Genomic DNA, 25,875 nt, shown 5'->3' on the forward strand with positions numbered 1-25,875 from the left:
AATATACACCAATCTTCTAAGGAGAGGTATCTTACAATTCCTAGAGATAGTGCTTATCACACAATCAGAAAGAGACCACATCAAAATAAAGTACATTACCTCCAAAGAAGATTATGCCCAAGAAGACCCTCAAACCTTCCTCCAAATCACCCCCAATTCTAGGGACCATTGTTAGATTTGATATTATCTGCCTTCATTGGCTCTCCAATGAAGCCAGCTGGGTTCCACAGTGGCCTATATCAATGGAGAAGCTTAAACCCTCACGCAACTAGTAGAAGAACAGCTTCTACTACAATACATCGACCTCTCCTGCAGTACATTGTAGGGCTCTGGTGCCAGGGTGCTCTCCCATGGTAGTCTCTCACCTGGCTAGGTGTGGGGGTTCAGGTGAGGGGGAGAGAACTCGGGCAGGGAAGGGGAACTGCTTTCATGGCCTACAGCTGCTTGTCCTCCTCCTTTCTGCCACTGCCTGCTGCTTCAGTAGCTCAGCCCAGGGTTAACCAGTAGGAGAGGTGCAGGGGAGATTCTGGTGGTAAGTTTGGGGAGTTCCCCAAGTGGTGGTGTTACAGTTCTTGTGACAGAAGCTCTCAAATAATGGAATAACTACTGCACAACTTTAGTTCTGAGCATGACCTTTAAATACAGGTTTTTGGATGGGTCAGAGTTCATCTACATATTCAGGGACATGGTCCTGTCTCTGTGACTGATCTGTCTTGAGCCTATGAGACTTGTGGTCACTTCCTCACCTAGTCTCAAACCTCTGACGGGGGGTTATGGGGGGGTGCCAGTGACACCCCTTGTTCCTTGAGGCAGGGAATGCACCTACATCCCTTTAGGGTCTCCTGGGGGATTCAAACCCATATCTTTCAAACTCCTGTACATGGAACACCACTGTGTTTGCTATAAAAAAGAGCTCAGGAGGATGGAGACTATTACAAGATTTGAGGAAAATTAACAAAACCGTGTGTGATGGTTTGTATATGCTTGGCCCAGGGAATGGCACTATTAGGAGGTGTGCCCTTGTTGGAATAAATGTGTCACTGTGCTTGTGGGCTTAAGACCTTCACCCTAACTGCCTAGAAGTCAGTCTTCCACTAGCAGCCTTCAGATGAAGATGTAGAACTCTCAGGTCTACCTGCATCATTCCTGCCTAGATGCAGCCCTGCTCTCACCTTAATGATGATGGACTGAACTGCCGAAATTGTAAGCCAGCCCAATTAAATGTTATCCTTTATAAGACTTGCCTTGGTCATGGTGTCTCTTCACAACACTAAAATCCTAATTAAGACACCATGTTAGTCTGGAGGGCTCCCGAAAGGGCCCCACAGCTCAGCCATCTTTGCCAAGGTCTCCCTATTAGCAATAGAGACAAAGGACTGCTATTTTCCCATCCCTTTCCACCCCTGAGACTGCAAACACTTTATGTTCTCAGTACCCCACCACCACCATTAATAATTCTGGCTCAGACTCATGATATGAATGGACTGTCCTCCCTCAGGGAATGGCTAACACTCCAACCATTTGTTAGGAGGCTGTAGCCACTGCATTACAAACTTATTTAAATAAAGGACTCAACATATATCACTATATAGATGATATCTTAAAATAGGAAGATTCTTCCACGTCCCCCTCCCTACTTAAAGACCAGCAATTACCTTTCATTTCTGCCCTAGGATTCAAAACATCTCCTCATAAAACTCAACTTATTCTGCCCATTGCATTCATATATACAAAGTTCTCCATTCCTCAACAAATCCCCTGAAACTCACTCTTTTCTTCCCTCAAAAATTAATTCTTGCCTCCCTCCAGAACTTTTTGGGTAAACTTTGGCTTTGACCCTGGTTCCCCCTTCCCACAAGCTCTCTTTAATCTTCTGAAAGGAGACAAAAGGCCTTCCTCCCCAAGAACATGGTCCTCTGAAGCAATCTAAGCTCTAAATTCCATCAATGCAGTCCTAGAAGATAAGGTTCTTTCTGTGAATGACTCAACAATGCCCATACAGCTCCTTATCTTTAATTTCTCCCCTATACTGTAGGAGCCCTATAACAATGCCAGGGTTGTTGAAATGGAACTATACCCTGATGGCTCATCCAAATTTTAAATGAGTTGGATACACTCACTAGTATGATTAAAAATGGCAGGGACAGAGTCCTACAAACTCTAGGAAAAGAACCTGACATTCTTGTCACCCCTTTTCCCTCTCCAATATTCAATGATAATCAAAAAATCACTCCCACTTTGCTGTCAGCTTAATAGGATTCCCAGGATAAATTGACAGCCATTATCTTGACCAAAATGGGGCCTCTGCCCTCCCTCTGTTGTGATAGCTGCCCCACCAAACTTTTTATTTTCAAAAAAGCACACAGTTGGAGCCCCCGTAATATTTATCAATAGCGGAAGAAGGAAGCTGCAACAATAATATACTACTCCCCTGAGGATAAACCCCCTATTCTCCTGTTCAAGGAGCTGTGCCATCACCCCCCCAATATAAAGAATTATATGCTATCTGTCTATCTCTAAATGAAGTCAAGGACACCCCCCAACATCTTTTCAGACAGTAAATATGCTCTCAATTTGTTCCCCTGACTGTCAAGATCCTTTGTCAAACCATAAAACAACTCACTTTTACCTCTACTCATACAGGTTTCCACCCTCCTACAAGAGAAAGTATACTGCAGACATTCCTGAGTCCTTTCAATGCCAGATAACCTCCTCAGCAGCAGTTGTTCTCCAAAACCTGGGGGCCCTGGACTTACTGACTGCTGAACAGGGAGGGATTTGCTGGGGGGGAGGAATGTTGCTTCTATGTCAATGAATCTTGGCTGGTAGAACAAGATGTCCAATGCTCCAAAAGCTCTAGGGGAAACTCTGGGCATGTTATGTTCCCAATACCCCAACCCTTGGTACTCTAACCGTAGTTTGGCTTCTTTGCCTCCTTGGCCCAGTACTAGAAATTAAATCTTGCTTTCTTTGGGCACCTTGCCTCATCCAATTTCTAAAGCAGCAGATGAGTGGCATTGTAAAGATCACTACTAATCATTATCAAACTGTTCCTAACATAGGAGACTGCTATTCTGATGACAACTCTCTTTTATAAAAAAGAAAAAAGAGAAGTTGTAGGCAAGTGGACTGTGCCAGGAAAATTGATAAGGTTGAGTGGGTTGAAAGCCTCAGAACTTCATACATACCAGAGGATGGTAGGATCTTCATCTGCTTCCAACCATGACCCTGACATGTGACCATAGCACCTCATGGAGAGGATCATGACAATCAGACGCATAGGGGCAGTGCTCCGAGCCCCTCCACATGCAGGTGAGGCATCCCTAACATCTCAGTCCAAGCCAATAGAAAATATCTGCTGTCAGACCCCAACCCACCACAAAATGTATGAAAGATCCTGTCCAGAAGAAATAAAGGTGTGAGAGTTACTCATCATGGATCGTCTGAGAGCTCTGTCACGTAAGAAGTATGACACTTGAAGAGGACTCTCTCCTGAAGTTTTTACAACTGGAAGCTGCCAGGGCCCATTGTGCTGGTCACTTTCTATCCCCTGCCTGGTGATCCTGATCTCTGTTCCTGGCCGCTACACCTCACTTGCTACCCAAGCCCCCTGCCAGCTCTGCACAGGGCAGTGTCTCGCCTCTTTAAGCTGATTTCAAAGTAGCTGAGGTGTCAGGAGCACCAGTGGCTGGAGCAACTGGGGAGGTTGCACATCCCTCTCCTTGGTTGTGCCTCCAGCCTGCCTTCCGTGTAACAGTGTCTCCAGCAGCCGCTCACCCCTTCATTTGGATGTTCCAGCCAGACTAAAGCCCCTGCAGATCTCTGTGGATAGCATCCAGTACACAGACCAGCAGTTGTTTTTATAAATTCAAAGCCTGCAACCTAACAATAGAATTCCAGGAATTTGCATCCTTTAATTGTGGAGTAGAGAAGATAATTTGCGATAAAAATCCTTTGCAAGTTGTATCTGTAAATCAGCTCCGGGCCCAAATTTTCTAAAAGACTAGTGATAAACCAGAGTCACTAAGATACCTACAACATCTGTAATTCTATGTAAATCCTTGTTAGACAGATGAGTAGGCTTTTTGTGACTTTTATTTGTTTTGTCTGTCTGTGTGTGTGTGTGTGTGTGTGTGTGTGTGTGTGTGTGTGTGTGTGTGTATCAAGCAGACCTTCCTTTTCATATGCCATCTGTTAGATGCACTCAAAAACAATCTCTCATGTTTGAGGAGGTAACTTCATGGGTAATGCTTGGGCTTGTGGTGAAGTTTGATGACTTGAGTTTGAATCTCCAGAACCCATATAAAACTGGGTGCAATCCCATTGATCTGTAATCCCATTGATCCTATAACAAAATGAGAGATGGATAGCAGAGATGGACTGATGTAAGGTGTGTGATGTAAACTAAATTGCAAACAAAAAAAGAGACTGTCACAAACAGGGTGGAAGGTGAGAACCAGCCCCAAGTTTGCTCTCTGACATCTATACATGCACTATGGTAAATGTGTATCTGCACTTACACACACAAACATAAAAGCAGGCACACTGTACACATATATACACACATCATATTAACAAAATAGAAAACTCGGTTTCCACTTTATGTTTTTCCATTTTGTATATCTTGAGTTTCTACTATGTCTACATCATTAGGTTGATCAAGTAGTCATCATTACCAATTTTAATCTATTTCAAAGTTATGAAGGGTAACTTGTAGGTTTTTATGCTACAAAATCATACTTTTGATAAAGCATTGGATTTGTTAACTTAATTTAATAATTCTATTTAACAAACACACAATTTTAATAAGATACATATGTATGTATGAATGTAAAATACTAAATTTGTACAAAGCAGGAAACTTCTTATTAATTTTCACCACCATAAGCATTGTTCATTTAACAAAAATTCTCTAATAAAAACAATACTGTTATTTTTAGACTATAGTTAGAAGAAAACATATATATATATATATATATATATATATATATACATATATATATATATTAGGGTCCAGAAACTAAAGTATTAAATGCTATCTTCCTTAAAACATATATGTTAATTATATCATGGCCTGTTGGTTTAAGTTAAATGTAACAAATAAGCAATTTACATTTAATATACAGTTTTGTCCTTAAAGTACCAATTAATCAAACTTAGACAAATTACTGTGTTCATAAATTAATAGCTACATATTCTTCAGGAAATACAATACATCTATAAGAATGTAATTAAACCTTTATTGCTTGTGTAACTTTAAATTAAATTAATGGGATGGCAAGTGAACCTCATTAAACATTCTTATTGATATTAATTTATGGTTTATTAACATGCTATACTAACCTGAATATACATAAATGAAAGAGTAGTCCTTTGGGGCACATGACAAATACATACTAATAAAATAGTTTGGGAATTTAGGGAAAAAAATCTATTTCCCCAGTGTTTAAACAGTATTTCAAGAAGAAATTCAATTGTTGCATTATACATTCATCTATATTATATGGAAATTGTCATTTCTTGAGTGAATCCAAAGACATGGTAAGAAATCAAAATATTTCCTCCAATTTTGATAAGATCATACTTATCAAATTTGAGAAGGATGAATATTTTAGGAACAGCAAAGATTCCTTGTCCATGTTATCACCATCACCATCATCACTATCATCATCATCATCATTTGTTGTGTAGTCTTTTCTTCAAATGGTTCAGATTGTTAATGGCAGGGGATATATATATATATATATATATATATATATATATATATATATATATATTCTGAGAAGATATATTTCAGGAAAAGGTTACACGACTGCTAAGCACAGGACAATGTAATTCATTTGCCCTTTTAAAAGAAAAAGGCCCCCAAACACCAATGAAGAATAAACGAAACTCTTTATCACCCCCAGCTAGTTAGCAATGGAATATATAGAATTGCTGTTCCTTCAGTTCCTTGAAGAAATAAATATATTCTAACCCCTTTCAGAATACCTAACTAAACTATACTGATTCTCCACCCATTAAAATGTAATATTCATTTTAACAGGTACATTTGTGTTAATTTGCTATGCTACTTTTAAAACCATAAAACTAACACACCAGGGAAAGTACTTTCCAGGCTATTAAATGAGGTGATTTTTTAAAATGTAATTAAGATATACAATCAGTTGAGTAAGTTTTTTCCAAAGGACTAACCTAGACACATGAGTGCTTACAACTGACTTGCAGCAACATCAAAGTTTCATCTACAGATTCAGCCATATGTTGGCATGCCCATGGAGGGATAACACATGGCAAGAACACAACAGTAGTTGATATAGCTGAGTGTGGGCCCTAAAATAAAATGGAAATGTCATATAATAAAAAGATTTTCAGGGGGCTGAAGAGATGGCTCAGTGGTTAAGAGCACTGACTGCTCTTCCAGAGGTCCTGAGTTCGAATCCCAGCAACCACATGGTGGCTCACAACCATCTGTAATGAGATCTGATGCCCTCTTCTGGTGTGTCTGAACACAGTTACAGTGTACTCATATATATTAAATAAATAAATATTAAAAAAAAGATTTTCAATTATGAAAAACACTGGAAGAAAGCACTGAAATTCAAGCAATATGGCAGCTATAATTGGCCCATAGTTTGCAGATCTATGAGACCTAATACAGAGGACTCTGATAGAACTGAAGGTGATAAAATTGATTGTACAGAATTCAAAAGTTGTGGTGCTTACAGGAAATAAGAAAAGTAGTTCACAAGAAGAAATGTCAAAATTATTGAGCTGTATGTACTAAATAATATTTATATCAGAGTAACAATTACTAGTGTTTCATGTATAAAGTCTATAATAGTGATTATGCTCTATGAAAATTGTAAAGGACTTTGAATATTTTTCCACAAAGAAATGATTGATTCATTACAAGATAGATATGTATAAATTGGTTATATATGAATATATATCTATGTTTATAGTTTAGGACTTAAAATAGACTTAATTTAAGCATCTTTAAGGCTGTAGTAATTTATTTGATAACACATAACTAGCATACTATCAGTTTGAATCTTTGCTGCAGCAATGAAGGGAGTTATATTGTAGAAGGAACCAAACAATATGCCACAGAAAATAAAGATATTTGTTAAACCCATGTTTGAGATAAGAAGGTCTAGGAAATAATATTTAATATCATTTAAAAATTATTAAATTATTTAAAAATATCTAATAGTAATAAAAATGAGTTTCTCTGAGCACAGAACAAATCCTGGTAAAGTTCATTTTTTATGTTGAATATATATATATATATATATATATATATATACACACACACATACACATATATATGTGTGTGTGTACGTGTGTGTATACATATATATGCATATCATGTGCAAATAGTTTACGCAATGTATAGGTTGATTTTTCTTTTAATTGAATGCTCCATTTGCTATAAAAATATAAATAAATCAGTTTTTACAAAGGCCGAAATATCTGAAGTTTTCCAGGTTGTCAGAAAAATGTTTATGGAAAGTAAACACGTGAATGACCAATAAGTTCTACGTCACTGCTGATCAGGCTAGCACCATCAATTGTGCAAATACAAAACTGAGTGAAACTATCTGAAAAAGAGAGTACATTAAAATGCTAAATGAGTACAGGGAAGGAAGCATGTATACACTATTGTTTGGAATGAAAATTAATGGGTCCATTATTTAGGAAACTATGGAATCTATAAAATATTAAAATAGAACTATGGCCCAGGAATTACTATTATGAGTATATTTTAAAAGCTAATGCACTTAGTATATCCTGGACATACCAACACTCCCATTTTTATTGGAGCTTTTTCAGAAAAACTAGGACAGAAAGTACCTTAGTATATACCCTAATGTGAATAAAAAAGTGCTTATGCCCATACCATGCTGTTTTCATTACTGTAGCTCTGTGGTATAACATGAAATCAGGGATGGTGATACCTTCAACAGTATTTTATTTATTTTCTTAAATATGTTTTAATTGAAATAGAATCATGTCACTTTTCCTACCCTTATTTCTCTCTCCTGCCCTTCCAAGGTATCTCTCCCTTCCTTCCAAACCTTCTTCAGTGCCCTCTCCACTATCAAGTCCAGAGGCATTTATATTGTTCAGGGATGTGTCCTGGATCTTGTCTTTGTGAGTGAATTTTGATATTACTTTTTAATTTCTGTGAAGAATTACCTTGGAATTTTGATGTGAATTATATTAAATCTGTAAAATTATTTTGATTGGATGGCCATTTTCACAGTACTAATTCTACCAATCTGTGAGCATGAGAAATCTTTCCACTCTCTGATATCTTCTTCAATTTCCTTTTTTTTTTTTTTTTCCGGAGCTGGGGACTGAACCCAGGGCCTTGCGCTTGCTAGGCAAGCGCTCTACCACTGGGCCAAATCCCCAACCCCTTCAATTTCTTTTTATAATAAATTTTATTATATAAGACTGTCAATTCCCTGGGTCTACAAGAGGCCCTAGGGGAGAATATGGTTCTATCTATTGTTCCACTAATTAGACATAGTAATAAACTGTCCCTAAATTCTGATCTTCATACCCATACACTAGAGAACCTCTCAACGCTCATCAGAGAACTTTTATTTTTTTCAGGAGATGATTAATGCAGAATCCAAGAGCCAGTCAATAGTCAGAGACTACAAGACTGTGGAACACTCAGCTATAAATGAACATCTATATCATACACCTCCCACCCACCAAGATTTAGGGATCATTGAGGAAGAGTGGGCAGAAATATTGCAATAGCTAAAAGTAGTGGATATCTGCAGAAAACCATTATGTGCTAGAAGCAACAGGGACTCTAAACACATGAAATCACAGTATCTTTGTCTGCATGCAGAAGATCAAGCCAGTCAAAATCTCAGCATGGATGGAAAAAGGTCTCATAGTTACATTTCTAAGTGAGAAGCTACTGATAATTGAGGAGAGCTGGCCAGTAGACATTCAGTTTTCTTCATGATGTAACCCTGAAGAAGCTACTGACGCTTCAGTGGGGTAATGGAGATGGTAAGTGAAAGACCTCCGGAGAGGACCTTTCCCTCAGGAGGTCTTTCATTTTGGGGTCTCGCCCGGGATCTGGAGATCCTTCGCCCAGAGATCACCGACCACCACGGGGAGGTAAGCTGGCCGACATCTGTTGTGTCTTGCCCCTGTCTTGTCTTGTCTTGTCCCAGCGCATGTTCAGTTGGTCTGGTTTTGACTCAGATCTGGTTTGGTCGAGGAGAAGGCCCAGGGCCTTTCGGTGTCTCAGGGTTCAGGACCCCTCAGCGCCTCCCGCTTGGGGCAGGGCCAGAGAAGGAGCTGATGAGCTCGGACTTCTCCCCCGCAGCCCTGGAAGACGTTCAAGGGTGTCTGGAGCCCAGTTCTTTGGGGCTCAGCCCGTGATTGGGAGGGGATACGTGGTTTGGTTGGAGGAGAGGGTCAGGACCTCGCACCTCCATCTGACTCTTTGTTTTGGGTTTCGCTTGAAGCTTCTTGGCACGCCTGTCTGTTGTTTGTCTGATCGCTGAATTTGTCTAATTTGTGCCCTAATTTTCTTTGAAGCTACCATGGGACAATGGCTAACAACCCCTTGAGTCTCACTCTAGACCATTGGAAGGATGTCCGAGACCGAGCACGTGATCAGTTGGTCGAAATCAAGAAAGGAAAATGGCAGACCCTCTGCACGTCCGAGTGGCCCACTTACGATGTGGGATGGCCGGTGAACGGCACTTTTAACAAGACCACTATTTTGCAGGTTAAGGACCTGATTTTCTGCCAGAAGCTGTACGGACACCCTTACCAGGTGCCCTACATTGTCACCTGGGAGAGCTTGGCATTTAACCCTCCTCCTTGGGCAGAACCCTTTGTGGACCCGAATTGGCTTCCTGTTTCCCCTAAACCTGTTTCCCCGAGTCCACCTGACCCTTTGGTTGCTTCTTCCTCTCTCTATCCTGCTCTAACTAAGGAAGAGTCTCCCAAAGTCCCTCCCCCAAAACCTGTCCTCCCAGCGGACCCAAATTCCCCCCTTATAGATCTCCTGTTGGAAGAACCTCCTCCGTACCCTGTACCTACAGCCCCGCCCAGAGAAGAGGAAGTGGAGCCGCCTGCTAGACCTCGACAGGAGGCGGCCCCTTCCCCTGTGGCTGGAAGACTCCACCTCCCAGGCCTTTTCGCTTAGACAAGGGGCCGGTCGGCCAGAGCCTTAATGGCCGTTCTCAAGTGGCCGAGAATACATATAACTGGAAACAACATAACCCCCCCCTTTCTCAGGATCCGTGGCTCTCACCGACCTGATAGAATCTGTCTTGCTCACCCATCAGCCCACTTGGGATGATATACAGCAACTTTTACAGGCCCTCCTGACCTCTGAGGAGAAGCAGAGAGTGCTCTTAGAAGCCAGGAAACATGTTTTGGGGACAATGGACGCCCCACCTTGCTCCGGAAGAGATCGATGACGATTTTCCCACTTACGGAGACCTGATTGGGATTTCACCATGGCTGAAGGTAGGAGACACCTACGCCTTTATCGCCTTAGCTGGGTCTCCGAGGGGTGCACGACGCCCCACCAATTTGGCTCAGGTGAAACAATTGGTACAAGAGGCTGCGGAGACTCCTCAGCCTTCCTAGAGAGACTTAATTGCTTATCGCATGTATGCCCCTTATGATCCAGATGATTCAGGACAAATGACAAATGTCTCCATGTCCTTCATCTGGCAGGCAGCACCATATATCAGGGCCAAGCTACAGAGACTAGAAAATTTACAAGGGTATACATTACAGGATTTACTTAAGGAGGCAGAAAGAATTTATAACAAGAGAGAGACACAGAAGAAAAGGAAGATAGAGTATGTAGAGAAAAGGATGAGAGAGACCGAAAAAGAAGCAGAGAGTTGAGTCGAATCTTGGCCGCCGTAGTTCAGGGTCAAGAGAAAAGGGGAGAGAGGGTGGGAGTTCGAAAGGGGCCAAAGCTAGATAAGGATCAATGTGCTTATTGCAAAGAAAGAGGACACTGGGCCAGAGATTGCCCTAAGAAACCCAGCGGGCTCCGAAGACCCCGCCCACAGACCTCCCTCTTGGCCCTAGATGAAGATTAGGGAGGTCAGGGCCAGGAGCCTCCCCCCCCCTGAGCACAGGATAACTCTTGAAGTTGGGGGGCAGCCAGTCACCTTTCCGGTGGACACAGGAGCCCAGCACTCAGTCCTCACCCAGGCCCCTGGACAACTCAGCGACCGGATGGCCTCGGTACAAGGAGCCACTGGCAGCAAAAAAGATACCATTGGACTACAGATCGCCGGGGTTCAGTTGGCTACTGGTAAGGTGACTCATTCCTTCTCATATGTTCCGATTGCCCATACCCTCTGCTGGGCCGTGACTTGCTTACCAAATTAAAAGCTCAGATCCATTTTGAAGGAGGACCAGTAACCCAGCCCCCATGTACTCCTCTTCAGATTTTAACCCTTCAGTTAGAAGATGAATATAGATTATATGAACCAGAACAGGACAAGCCAAAATCTCTAGAAATAGACTCTTGGGTCAAATTCCCACTGGCCTGGGGCGGAGACTGGCAGGATGGGGTTGGTGCCCAACAGCCTCCCTAATTATCCAGTTAAAAGGCCACCATGACTCCTGTCTCCATTAAATAGTACCCCATGTCATGGGAAGCCTATCAGGCATAAAGCCATATCAGGAGGCTCTTAGACCAAGGCATCCTAGTCCCTTGCCGTCACCCTGGAATCGCCTCTGCTACCTGTTAAGAAGCCTGGCACTGGAGACTATAGGCCGGTACAAGATTTGAGAGAGGTCAACAAAAGAGTAGAAGATATTCATCCAACTGTCTCAAACCCTTATAACCTACTCAGCACCCTGCCTCCCACCCATACTTGGTATACGGTCTTAGATCTGAAGGATGCTTTCTTCTGCCTCCGGCTGAGCCCGGAAAGCCAGCCCTTATTTGCTTTTGAGTGGAAAGACTCTGAAATGGGGCTTTCGGGACAGTTGACTTGGACAAGGTTACCACAGGGTTGCAAAAACAGCCCAACGGCTCTTTGATGAGGCCTTACACCAGGACTTGGCTGACTTTCGAGTCCAGCACCCCACTCTTATACTACTTCAGTTTGTTGATGACCTTCTCCTAGGGGCCACTTCTGAGACAGCATGCCACCAGGGAACAGAATCCCTCTTGCAGACTTTGGGGCGATTGGGCTATCGAGCTTCTGCCAGAAAGGCTCAAATTTGCCAGACCCAGGTTACTTATTTAGGCTGTCAACTAAGGGACGGACAGCGATGGCTGACTCCGGCTAGGAAACAGACCGTGGCCAACATCCCAGCCCCAAGAAATGGCCGACAGCTACGGGAATTCCTAGGAACGGCAGGATTCTGCCGCCTCTGGATTCCTGGGTTTATGGAGATGGCAGCCCCTTGTACCCTCTCACTAAACAGGGGGTGCTTCTTCCAGTGGGGGCAGAAACAACAGGAGGTATTTGATAACATTAAACGGCCTTGTTGTCCTCCCCTGCCTTGGGTCTCCCAGACATCACCAAGCCCTTTGAACTATTTTGGATGAGAAGCAAGGTATGCTAAGGGGTCCTAACACAAAGACTGGGACCCTGGAAGTTCCCTGGTAGCCTACCTGTCTAAGAAATTAGACCCTGGGCCTCGGTTGGCCACCATGCCTGGACAATGGTGGCAGCCATTGCCCCTAACCAAGACTCTGGGAAGTTGACCTTGGGCCACCACCACCATCCTGGCACCCCATGCAGTGGAGGCTTTGATAAAACAGCCGGCTCTCTAATTCCCGCATGACCCACTACCAAGCCTTGCTACTGGATGCAGAATGGGTCCAGTTTGGGCCCGTGGTCGCTCTCAACCCAGCCACTCTGCTTCCTTTGCCAGAGGACGCAGAACAGCATGACTGTCTGCAGATCCTTGCAGAAGTACATGGAACCAGACCAGACCTATCGGACCGACCTCTTCAGGATGCTGACTATACGTGGTACACCGATGGTAGCAGCTACTTGGTGAACGGGGAACGGAAAGCTGGAGCCGCGGTCACTACGGAGGACAAAGTGATCTGGGCAAGCGCCTTGCCTGCTGGTACCTCCGCACAGCGGGCTGAACTCATTGCCTTAGCCCAGGCGCTCAAAATGGCAGAAGGTAAGAGGCTGAATGTATATACAGACAGCCGCTATGCCTTTGCTATGGCACACATCCATGAAGAGATCTACCGGAGAAGAGGGCTGCTCACATCTGAGGTAAGGACATTAAGAACAAGACTGAAATTCTGGCCCTCCTGGCAGCTCTGTTCCTACCAAAAAGACTGAGCATTATACATTGCCCAGGGCATCAGAAGGGACACAGCCCGAGGCACGGGAAATCGGGCTAGCTGACGTCTCAAGCATGAGGCCGCCATGGGCACCCAAGTTCTGTCTTAAAAGACCAAGATCAACCCACGCCTCCACACCGGAACAGACCGTTGGCTTCACACCACGGAGGACACAAAGCTCTACAGAAAATGGGGGCTGTTTATACCCACAACTAAAACGGTGGGTCTCACACAGGAAACAGTTATGCCCTAAGATGACCTTTGAATTAATCTCCTACCTACATAAATTAACACACCTGGGACTCAAGAAGATGAAGACCTCTTAAGACGAGAAGAGATTGATTATTTTACCTCCTGGGGACGAGATCAGGCCTTGGGAGGTGACTGAAAGCCTGCAGGGCCTGTGCTCAGGTAAACCCAGGAAAAGCTAAAATTGGACAAGGAGTCCGTCCCGAGACATCGGCCTGGTACCCACTGGGAAATTGACTTCACTGAAATCAAGCCTGGTATAAATGGACACAAATACCTCTTAATGTTCATAGATACCTTCTCCCGAATGGGTAGAGGCTTTCCCATTTAAACATGAAACGGCCAAGGTGGTGACCAAGAAGCTCCTCAAGAAATCTTCCCCAGGTATGGAATGCCCCCAAGTATTGGGGTCAGATAACGGCCCCTTTCGTCTCCCAGGTAAGTCAGTTGGTGGCCATGAGATTTATTGGGGATTGATTGAAGTTACATTTGCTTATAGACCCCAAAAGTTCAGGACAGGTAGAGCATGAATAGAACAATTAAGAGACTTTATCTAAATTAACGCTTTAAACTGGCTCAAAGGATTGGTGTCCCTACTACCCTAGTCCTATACCGGGTCCGGAATACACCGGGCTCCCATGGCCTGACTCCCTTTGAAATAGTATACGGGACCCCACCCCCATTTATCAATTTCTTTGATTCAAATATCGCTGAATTCGCTAATAGCCCTTCCTTGGCAGCACATCTCCAGGCCCTACAAATCGTGCAGAGAGACATCTGGAAACCTCTAGCCGCGGCCTACCAAGACAGGCTTGAACAACCGACGGTGCCGCACCCGTTCCAGATCGGAGACACCGTGTGGATGCGCAGACATCAGACCAAAAATCTCGAGCGTCGGTGGAAAGGACCCTATACAGTTCTCCTGACTACGCCGACAGCCTTGAAGGTAGACGGAATTATGGTTTGATCCACGAGTCTCACGCCAAGGCAGCCCGACCTGAGGAAATGGTAGATCACAACATCGCACCCCAGACATGGAAGGCTCAACACACTCAAAACCCCTAAAGCTAAGATTTTCACGTTGTTGTTTTAACTGTCTTATGGACTAGGGTGGGTGTCTGGGGCTAGCCCCCACCAGGTATATAATATGTCCTGGATAATAACTAATTTAGAGACGGGCTGGTCTCAAGTCCTAGCTAATGGTAAGCATGCTAAAAGGAACCTGGTGGCCCCTTTGAATTTTGACCTTTGTCAACTGGCTAAGGACTCCTGGGAGCATACTGAGCGGACTCCCACAACTCATAACCCACCCTGCAGACACTCTGATTGGTATACTTGTTCGGGAGGTAAGAGGACCCGGGGAGTGCGGAGGGTCCTGAGACCTTCTATCATGCGCTAAGTGGGGGGGTGTGAGACACACTTTCGAGGATGGTGGGGGACCAAGAAGGGGGACTTAGTGGCCTTCCCTCCCCTGGAGAGACTCCAGGCTAATCTCGAATTACAATAGAATTCACGGATCAAGGTAAAAACACAGACTGGAAGGTGGGACATCGGTGGGGGATACGGTTGTATACCCCTGGCCAAACTAACCCAGGACTCCTGTTCTCTCTCCAACTGGTGAGAGAACGGGTCAGACAAGAGATTGGTCCAAACCCAGTCCTCATGGATCAAAAGCCCCCTTCCCGACCAGCACTGGCACTGCCCCCACTATGGCTAAACACCACTCAGAACTCCGGGGATATCTTGACAACTCCCTCCCCGACTAGGGACCCTTCCACACCGGCTCCTCTGCTGCTAGGAATGGGAGACCGGCTAATCAACTTAGTGACCAGGGCATACTTGGCACTCAATTATTCAGAACCTGACAAGACCCAAGAATGCTGGCTGTGCCTGGTCTCTAGCCCGCCCTATTATGAGGGTGTGGCAGTCATGGGGAATTATACTAATCAAACCACGGCCCCGGCCAACTGCACAACCCTCCCTAGCCATAGGCTGACGTTGCCGGAAGTCTCAGGACAGGGACTCTGTATAGGGACCATACCCCCACTCACCAGGTCCTGTGCTATCACCAAGAGGATCCCACTGGAAGCTACTACCTAGCAGCTCCTACAGGCACCTATTGGGCCTGTAACACCGGATTGACACCTTGTATCTCTGCCGCAATCCTCCGCAGATCCTCCGACTACTGTGTACTGGTAGAAATCTGGCCTAAGGTCACCTACCATGGGCCCGAGTACATATACTCACATTTTGAGGGGCTGACTCGATTCAGGAGAGAACCCATCACCATGACCCTAGCTCTACTCTGAGGAGGAATCACCTTAGGAGGAATGGCTGCAGGTATAGGGACGGGGACCACCGCCCTCATCGAGATGGGTCACTTATGTCAGCTACAAGCAGCCATGAATGCAGATCTAAAAGCTATCGAGGAATCCATGAGTGCATTAGAAAAGTCCTTAACATCTTTGTCTGAAGTAGTCTTACAAAATAGGAGAGGGCTAGACATGCTGTTCCTTCTCGAAGGAGGGCTATGTGCTGCTCTAAAAGAAGAATGTTGTTTCTATGCAGACCATACAGGATTAGTGAGAGATAACATGGCTAAGCTCCGAGAATGCTTGGCCCAGAGACAGAAGCTGTTTGATTCCCAACAAGGCTGGTTCGAGGGGTGGTTTACCTTGGTTTGCTACCCTGGTGTCCACCTTTGATGGGACCTTAATCATCCTCCTCCTAATCCTCCTTTTGGCCCCTGCATTCTAAAACAGATTGATGCAGTTCATAAAGAACAGACTCTCAGTCATTCAGACGCTTTGTTCTCACCCAACAATACCAGAGGGTAAGACAACAGGAAGAGATTCCTTAGAATTCGATTTGAGTAAAGGATTTTACTCAAGTCTAAAAGGAAATGGGGGAAAATGAAAGACCCACCCCATGAGTCTTAACTCAGAGCTGCAACAGACTTGAACGAGCCCAGGCACGCCCAGATACCTAGGGCTGAGTCACCATTAAAACTAACAGACCATAAAAGGAAAGGAATACAGAACAGACTAGGGAGTACGGGATCTGACTCACAGGCCACCTGGCAGGAAGGGATAAGCCCCTAGCCCCCGACATTCAGGATGTCCCAGCCCGCACGTGCTCTCTTACCATGTTACAACCTCATTGAATATGATTCAAACCTGCCAATGTGTGCTATATCTTATTACCTCATCATACTGAAATAACCAATCATATGTGAACATGTCTATATGCATTTAAATCCACCAATCGTAATTATGCATCTGCTTCTGTACGCCCACTTCTGCTTCCCCGAACCCTATAAAAGCCCCATGCTGGAGCTGCTGGACGCGCAAGTCCTCCGAAGAGACTGTGTGCCCGCAGGTACCTGTGTTTTCCAATAAACCCTCTTGCTGATTGCATCCGAATGGCCTCGGCTCGGTCATTGGGCGCTTGGGGTCTCCTCCTGATGGAAAGGTCCTCTCCGGAGGTCTTTCAGTAAGTTATTTGAAATCAGTTATCATTTCACTCTCTGCATGTCAATACCTTATGTTATATATCTTAAACATAGGTAATTAAAATGACAATGACAATATTTCAGGGATTTTTTACAAGTCTGTCAATACGCAGGATGTAGGAGCCCAGACATGCAAGCAGATTGAGATTGTAGTCAGCAACTGTGATTAAGTTTATGATAAAGTTTGAATAATAAATCATTTCCCTCCAATAGATTCTAGCTAGCCTTCAGGAAAATTTACTAGAGCTTCTCTTACCAAATTTCAACCATCCCTACTGAACTGAATGGGTTAAATTAGTGTTTTGTTCACATATCTGCCTTTCTTGAAAAAAATCTTATCTTTTCATTTATACTCCACAAATGATTATTCATATGTATATAGATATAGATATCAACTTTTCCCCAAAAGTCAAATCCACATTTCCAGTGTACTTAATCATAATATAAACATATCTGTGTTCCTATAGGTGACTATCATTCAGTAACTCACATCTGAAACCTAAAAGCCAGCTTTTCCTCCCTTCCTGACTATGTATGTTCTTATATTTGCTAACTGTGGTGATTTGAATGAGAATATTCTTTATAGGCCCATTGAGTCCTCAACTCAGTGTATTGTGTTGGAACTTTTAGGGGGAACTTTTTTTTATATAGTTTTGACAGAGGAAATGCTTTTTACTAGAGATGGGCTTTAGAGAAATAGCCTTAAGCCCACTTGTAGCCCCTCTCTCTTCCTGCTGGTAATCAAAGATGTTTTTTCATCAGCTTTCTGTCCCTCTGTCTATGCCTATGCCTCCTCCTCCATTATGAACTCTTATATTTTTGGGTATCGCAAAGCCCAAAATAAATTATTCTAATTGAAAGGCGTGCCCCTAAACGGGAGCCCGTCTCTCGCCTCAATCGCGGGTAGGGTGCCCCAGGAATCAAAATGGCAGTCTTGATGTAACAGCAAGTAGCTTTATTAAAGAGATCCCAATTAAATACTCGGGGATCCCGGAATTAAACTGTATCTCCACAGGAGACAGAGGAATCGACCCGAGCTTCAAACTCGGGAGTTTATATAGGGGAGTTAAGGGCATTCGAGCAGTTACACATGATTGGTCATTTCAAATGGTGCACAGTTACTTTCGGTGGCGAAATTACATCAAGCAAGAGTCGTATATCTAGCAGCTCAGCAGCAGTGCGGTGGCTCATCTCACTCAGGGGGATGACTCACTTCTGGGGAGTGAAGGAAGGGGAGGGGGTGGCTACGGATGGTCAGTGTCCTTGGGGCTGGTAGCTGGTCCGGCAAGTCCTATCTCTGGCTCTCCCTCAGGCACGACCGGCCCTGCACATCCGGACTCTGACAATGATTACCCTTTATGAAACTCTAGTTCTACACTATAAATTACTTCTGGTCATGGTATTTTACCACCACAATGTTAAACTAATACACTATAATGTAATGGTCCATGGTTTGCCAAAGAATGATACCTGAGACTCAAATAGTATGCAAAAACAAAGGGCATTTTATTCTACAGAAGTCCAAAATGCTGGTTGTCTATTGTTTACAGAGACATAGACAGCCAGGTAAGATTGCAGGCTCAATTTAAAGCACATTAACGGAATTCCAGGGAGGGGCAGGTGATCTTTATCTTGAATGATTGGCTCAATCTCTAGGGGTGTGGAAGTCGTTGGGATTGTCTAGGGCTCTCGGGGCATTCCAGAACCTTTGTTGAGGACTTGAGGGCTGGAAACTGTTGCTGAGGATTCCTGCAAACTGTTGCTGACTCATTGCCCTTCCTGCAAACTGTTGCTGACTCATTGCCCTTGCCTGAAGCAACAAGGTGTCAGGGCAGCTTCTGATAGCAGGGCAGTTTCTGATTGGCTGCCCACAGCCTGTGGTTTTATCACTAACAGACTTGCCTGGACTTGCCCAGGTCTGAGGAGCAGCATCTGGGAAACAGAGATCTAGGCCTAGTTTCCTGAACTACAAATTTCAAACTGGTCGTGCTGTCAGCTTGTGTCACTCCTCTAATAGTGATTTATGAGTCAGCATCCTAGATATCTGTGCCCATCAAGGGTTTTATACTCATACTGATACTGTTATATAGGAAAAAAATCATTTTACTTTAGAGACATAGAAAATGAAGCATAGAGAGAACTAGTAACTTTCCCAAAATTGCAGTTATATAGAAAAAACAATATTTAAAGATGGACATATGCCACAATTAGCTTAAAGAATATAATATTTCAAGTCTCACCTTACAGTAAATGCTTCACAATTCTGTTTTTTTGTTTTTGTTTTTGTTTTTAATTTTTTGCTTTAATGGCTAAAATCCCCAAATATATTCTTCCAAAGAACAGAGATTTTAAAAGTATTTGTGAACATATCAATGCAAACCTCTTTCAATTTGAATTGCATTTAAATTTATTTTGATTAGCTTACACAGAATTAAGTTTCATTTTAACAAATTTTGTGGATGGGTTTATTGGTATGTTTCCTGTATCTATGTTTGTATACCACTTGCATGCCTGGTGCCCACATACCCTGGAACTAGAGTTACAGCTGGTTATGAGTGCCACATGCATGCTGAGAATTGAACCCAGGTCATCTGCAAGAGTAGCTAGTGTCCATCATCACTGAACAACCCCTCTAATCGCTTTGTATGGCATTCTTCAATATATTTTTTCTTAATTATCATCCCTCATTCTCTCCCCTCTCCTTTTGCCCCCTTTAACCCTTTGAATCCAAGTTGATTGCTTTCCACTCCCATGACAAGTGTTCTATTACCTCCCTTTCCTGAGTCCTTCCTCCCTACCACTCATTGTTTCATTTTCTATTGTCATGATCTATACCTATAATCAATTCTTGCTTTTAATTATTTTATAAAATAAAACATAGATTCTTTTGATAATCTGCAATGTTCTCTTTTATTTGAATTTTAGCTTATGAGCTTTGCCCATCTGCAAGGAGGTATACTCATTTACAACTTTATGTCTGACCAACACCACTTATGTTTCTGGCAGTGTTCAAGTGAGTCACATATTTTTGGTTAATACATACATGTTTCTATCCCACGCTATTAGCATTTTTGTCTAAGCCCCGCCCCACAATTACCTAGCAACAACCAGGTATGCCTGATGCACTATAAAAGGGACTGTTTGTCCCCTCCTCTCTCTTGCTCTCTTGCCTTCTTGCTCTTTCTCTGTCCTCTCACCTCTCACCCCCTTCCCCACTTCTCTTTCCACATGTTCATGGTCGTCCTCTAATCCTCTGCTCGCTCGCTTGCGCTCTCTCTCTCTCTCTCTCTCTCTCTGCATTTCTCTGTCTCTACTACTCTCTCAACTCCCCTCCCCATGTCCTGAATAAACTCTATTCTATATTACGTCCTGAATCTGGTCCCTTACGAGGAATGGATACCTCAGCATCCTGACTACACACCCACCAAATATATTTCTTCCTTCCATATTTTTTTTATAAAACACAACATATGCTGTTACCTATTTTTTGCTTCATCTCCAATTATGATCTGATAATGCTTTCGTGTCCATTTCCATGGCATGTGCAGAAAAGTGAAATATATATACATTATATATATATATGTATATATATATGTATATATATGTGTGTGTGTATTAAACAGAGGCAGGCATATATATATATATATATATATATATATATATATATATATTCTCAAAAATATTCCAGTGTACTTGAAAACAAGATGAATGCAGAGGTCACTCAGTAAGCTGTGTTAATGAAAGAATGAGTAAAACTGTCATTGAATAAGATAAATAAAGCTAATTTCTGTATTTTGTCCAGTGGATTAGAATTTCTCCCAACACAATAAAGATGGCAGTCAAATAGTTTTTAAACATTCTACCTCATACACAGATAAAACTGCTACAAGTAAAGGCAAGTCTCTGAGTATGAGTTTCATGAAGTAGAGATAATTCCAATACCTAATACTAAGTAGAAGATGAGCTGACACAATTCTGTTTATGTTAGAGTCTAAGACACAAAGACCCAACATGGAAGGTATTGAACAATTGTTGGTCCTGTACAATGCATCCAGACAAAGGATTCAACAGAAATGGCTAACTGACAGTGACTATAAGCATAGGTTTTCATGAAACACCAATCTAAGGATACTAGTACTGAATAAGAAGAAAATAAAAAGCAATATATCCGCATCAATCGTAAGACAAAGGCAGTGTTAGCATGGTCTTGATAGGGACAGAATGACTCATTTCTGTCCCTGAGACAAGGCCAGCAGATGTGAGCCTCCACTAGTATAGATGGCTGCCATGGGCATGAGGCTTGTCTGTATAGTAATGTACCTATTTTCACATTCCTCTGGGTATGTCCTCTCTGTTATTGTTAATAATTCCATGATAATTAGAAGCAGCATGAGTCCAGGAGGCAAGTGTGTGTCTATCTGTACAGAATGGTAAACTCTTGAACCTTCAAAACAACCCTTAAGGCTGTGAAAAATAACTCTAAAAACATTAGTTCAAAAAATATAATTTCTCAACTATGCAAAAAGTAAAGATGGGGATTCACGAATCTAAAGAAATAGAGGATGATACATTATAAGCCAACTTGTCAGAAAGATACAAAGACAGGCAGATACAAGTACAGGCATATTCTTGAGTTGGAGGTCAGCTTGGACACAAGTTTAGGCCCAATTGTGGTAGAAATGGTAATTTCAGGACAGGATCCTATGTAGCTAATTTAGCATCTGTACTTAACAGAGGCAGGTAGATCTCTAAATTCTTTTGCAATATTAAAAGGAAATGTGTATTTTTTTTTGTCTCCTAAGAATGAAGGGGCTGGGGTCTCCTGATAATGATTCTTAGGATAATCAAAAGGAAATGTATTAAATGACTGGATTGATCTAAACTTGATGTAAAATAAGACTAGGCTTATGATCTTCAAGAGATGAAAGATCCAGAGAATTTTAGAATAACAAGAAAGAACTGCTTAAAGAACTGTCTCAAGCAGAACATAAAGAAGGTGCTGTTTGGAGATCTTCAGAAAACAGATCACAGAGAAAGAAAGAAAACAGAACAGAGAGAAAGCAGGTTGGAAAGTTGTCTCCAGCAGAGCATAGACTGTCATCTTGGACTCTCAATTTGATTTTGAATCATTTGTTTTTGCTGCTCCCAGATGCCCTTCTCTTCAGAACCTCTCTCTAAACTGAGGCTGGTCCTTGGTAGGCAAAAGTTAGGAGGTAGTTTTAGGTATGAATTCTGAAGAGGTTCAACAATAATTAATATCATATAGAAGCACACATGGGGGTCTTCCACAGAGGATGAGATAGAAGAGAAGCATCCAAGGTGCTTATGCTTCCACAACATATTTACATTACCTATTATGAACCATGGAAATGTTACAAAATGTTGAATGACTGAAGTAGGCTCTCCAGCACACTCCCAGTATATTGCTGCAGGGGGTGAGTTTTACTGACCATTTGTCTCCCTTTAAAATAATGTTTTGGAAGTCATTATATATTCAAGTTATCAACTACTCAGATGCGTAGTTTGCAAGTGTTTTATTTCTTTCTGTAGATTAGTTCCTCACTCTATTAACTACATTTGTCTACTTTTGCTTTGTCTCCTAAGTTTTTCGAAAAATTTCTTGTTGATTCTATTCTCTAGAAACAGTTTTGTTATACATTCTTCTAGTAGCTTTAGCTAATGCATGGAAATATTTAATCCATTTTGAATTGTATTTTGTGACTTCAGATAGAAAGTAGTACAGTTCCATTCTTATGTATATTGATATCCAGTTTGTCCTATTCTGTTGGGAAAAACTGTCTTTTCTCTAATATATGACAATCAGCTTTGCTAAAAATTGATTGGATAGCTGGGCAAGGTGGCATATGCCTTTAATTCCAGCACTTGGGAGGCAGAGTCAGGCAGATCTACATAGTGAGTTCTGGGACAGTTGGAGCAGCAAAGTAAGACTGTCATAAAGACAAACAAACAAAGCAATACAAAACTAATTGGTTAGGTATGCAAGTTTACTTTGACATTCTCTTTTTGTTACCTTGTATCTACATTTATTTCAGTAGCACAGTATTTTGATTGTTACAAGATGGTAACATATGCCTTAATCATGCAATATTGAAAAAACAAATATTTTATTTAATTTTTCAAATTTTTATTGAAAATAGATTTTAATATACTATATTATATTGTTTTCTCCTCCCTCAACTCCTCCAAGATCTTCCCTACCTCCTATCCAAATCCATACTCTTTCTGAGAAGACAGATGTTTTAACCTGGTTTTGAAACAACACAAACTATGCATTTATCAGAACATATTATTCTACTTATTTGATTAATGTTTATATATTTATTTAAAAATTTAATTTATAACCAATACTTTTCCAAGCATTATACAAAAATCCCCAAGTCTGCTATTCATAAATGTGGTACAAAACGTTTTCATGGCTTGAATTCAATAGTGAATTAAAGAACATTTTCCTTTTCTTCTACATGGTAATTTTATTCTTGCTTAGCATGATTGGAAAAAAGAACAAGCCACACGGCTAGTGTATAAAGTATCCTGGTAATCTTCAGGTACACACTACATGAACAGAGCTGGGATAATTTTTGTCTGTTTACTCAAAATCAGCTCAGAAGCAAGACATATTAAACTTTTTGTTACCTCATTACTTTGAAAGATAAACATTACTGTTCACATTTGAGAATAGGTGACAGAAAATAAATGTCTGTACAGGTAGTTAAAAATATAGTTTCTCTTGAATCAGAATTTTAGAAGTTCCTGGTTAAGAAATGTTCTCTCTGATCTGTTTCAAAATTTCAAAAATATAGAAGTACCTAGTATTCTTGAAAGCTGGTAAAGAGTTTAAAATTGCATGAAAATCTTGGAACTTACCAATAAGGTAGGTAAAACAAATTAAAAGCAAAAGCACCACCCTAACTGTAGATAGCACTACCCAATAAAATATTCACCTCATACGACTAACATCTGTTCCTCTAGAGAACAATAGTTAATACAACTGTACTGCATAAGTTAAAAGCCAATGAGTTTGTTTCATTAGCATTTTCTACTTAATGTATCTGGGTAATGGCTAACTACAACTCACTGACATGAAAAACAAAATTATGAATAAGAGCAAGTGTGCTTCTATAAGAAACTCTTCAGATTCTACCTGCCACCAACATTCCATAACTGTCATTCTCTACCTGGATTGTTTCCTTAATAATAGCCTTTAGTTCTATTCATGTTGCATTTGATGGGATTGTATAATTTTGATGACTGAACGGGTTCTCATTTTGTATATATACCACATTTTTAAAAAAATCTATTCAGCAGGTCAAATACTTAGGTTGCTTCCATGCTTTGACTGCTATGAATAATATTGAGACAGTAGTTATCCCCTTAATATATTCAATCTATTTTGAATTTATAGCCACCTATTAGGAATTTTCTCATGGTTTGGTTCAAATAATTAACAAGGAAGTATGTTTTAAGTAAAACCTTTATTTTGGTTCAGGTTCTATGAGTTCATTCTGTCATGGTGGGAAAAGTATAGAGGCAGAAGCATGAGGCTGCTGGTTAACATTGATGTAAACCTGGAAGCAGAGATAGGGAACTCTGTCATTCAACTTCCTTTTTATCTCCTCCCCACACTTTATTCATTTGAAACCCCAGCTCACATCCATAGAACTGCCTATACACAAGGCAGATCTTGCTTTTTCAATTAATTCTCTCGGATAATGCCCTAATAAACCCATCTAAAGCTGTACCTCAATAATCGGTTAAGTGTTTCTTACTCTAATCAACAAAAATAATGGACCATCAAATCCCAGCAGTGGAACTGCTGTCTACATGGTTGTTACACTTTTACATTTGTTAGAAGTCTCCATAGTGTTTTCTGAACTTCTTGTACTAATTTACATTTCTCACAAAAGGGCATGAGTGTTCCCCTTTTATTCGCATCTTGTGATGTCTTTGTTTTTTGATAATAGCTATCCTTACTGGTATAAGATAATTTACTTTGATTTTCACTTAAAGGTCCCTAAAATTGGTGATGGCTATCTTACTTAATTATAATACATTTATTTAATTTCATTTGAAAAATAGTCTCTCACTTACTTGTATTTTTTTAACATTTTTATTTCTCCTCTGAGAAGTGGAGCCCCACTCTGGGTATCATTGCTCCCCCAGTAGTGTATCAAATCACTGCAGGGCTAGGTGCATCCTCTCCCACTGAGGCCAGACAAGGCATCCCACTTAGGGGAACATGATCTACAGGCAGGAAACAGATTCAGGGACAGCCCCGGTTCCAGTTGTTGGGAGATCTGCATGAAGATCAAGGTGCACATCTGCTACATATATGCAGGAGGCCTAAGTCCAGTCAGTGCTCACTTTTTGGTTGGAAGTTCCATCTCTGGGAACCCTAAAGGGTCCAAGTTAGTTGACTTTTTTGGTCTTCCTGTGCAGTACCTGTCCTCTTAAGGTTTGGCAATCTTTCTCCCCAACTCTACCATAAGACTCTCTGAGATCCATCCAATGTTTAGCTGTGGATCTCTGTCTCTCTTTCCATTGGGTGCTGGGTAGAGTTTTTCTGAAGACAGTTATGCTAGGTTCCTTCTGCAAGCATAATATAGTATCCTTAATAATGTCAGGGATTGGATCTCAATATGGGCAAGTCATTGGTTGGCCATTCCTTCTGTCTCTGCTTGATCTTTATCCCTGCAATTCTTGTAGGCATGACATGTGCAATTAGACCCATAAAATTTAGATATACTTGTTTTTCTGGGTC

The 25,875-nt window shown here is 41.8% G+C and overlaps 1 pseudogene; it reads left to right on the plus strand.

Moving 5' to 3' along the window:
• Positions 1–9,589: 9,589 nt before the first annotated feature.
• Positions 9,590–12,577, plus strand: LOC116887945 (annotated as a pseudogene).
• The last annotated feature ends 13,298 nt before the right edge of the window (positions 12,578–25,875 follow it).

The sequence above is a fragment of the Rattus rattus genome, chromosome X, assembly GCF_011064425.1.
Source record: "Rattus rattus isolate New Zealand chromosome X, Rrattus_CSIRO_v1, whole genome shotgun sequence".
NCBI lineage: Eukaryota > Metazoa > Chordata > Mammalia > Rodentia > Muridae > Rattus > Rattus rattus.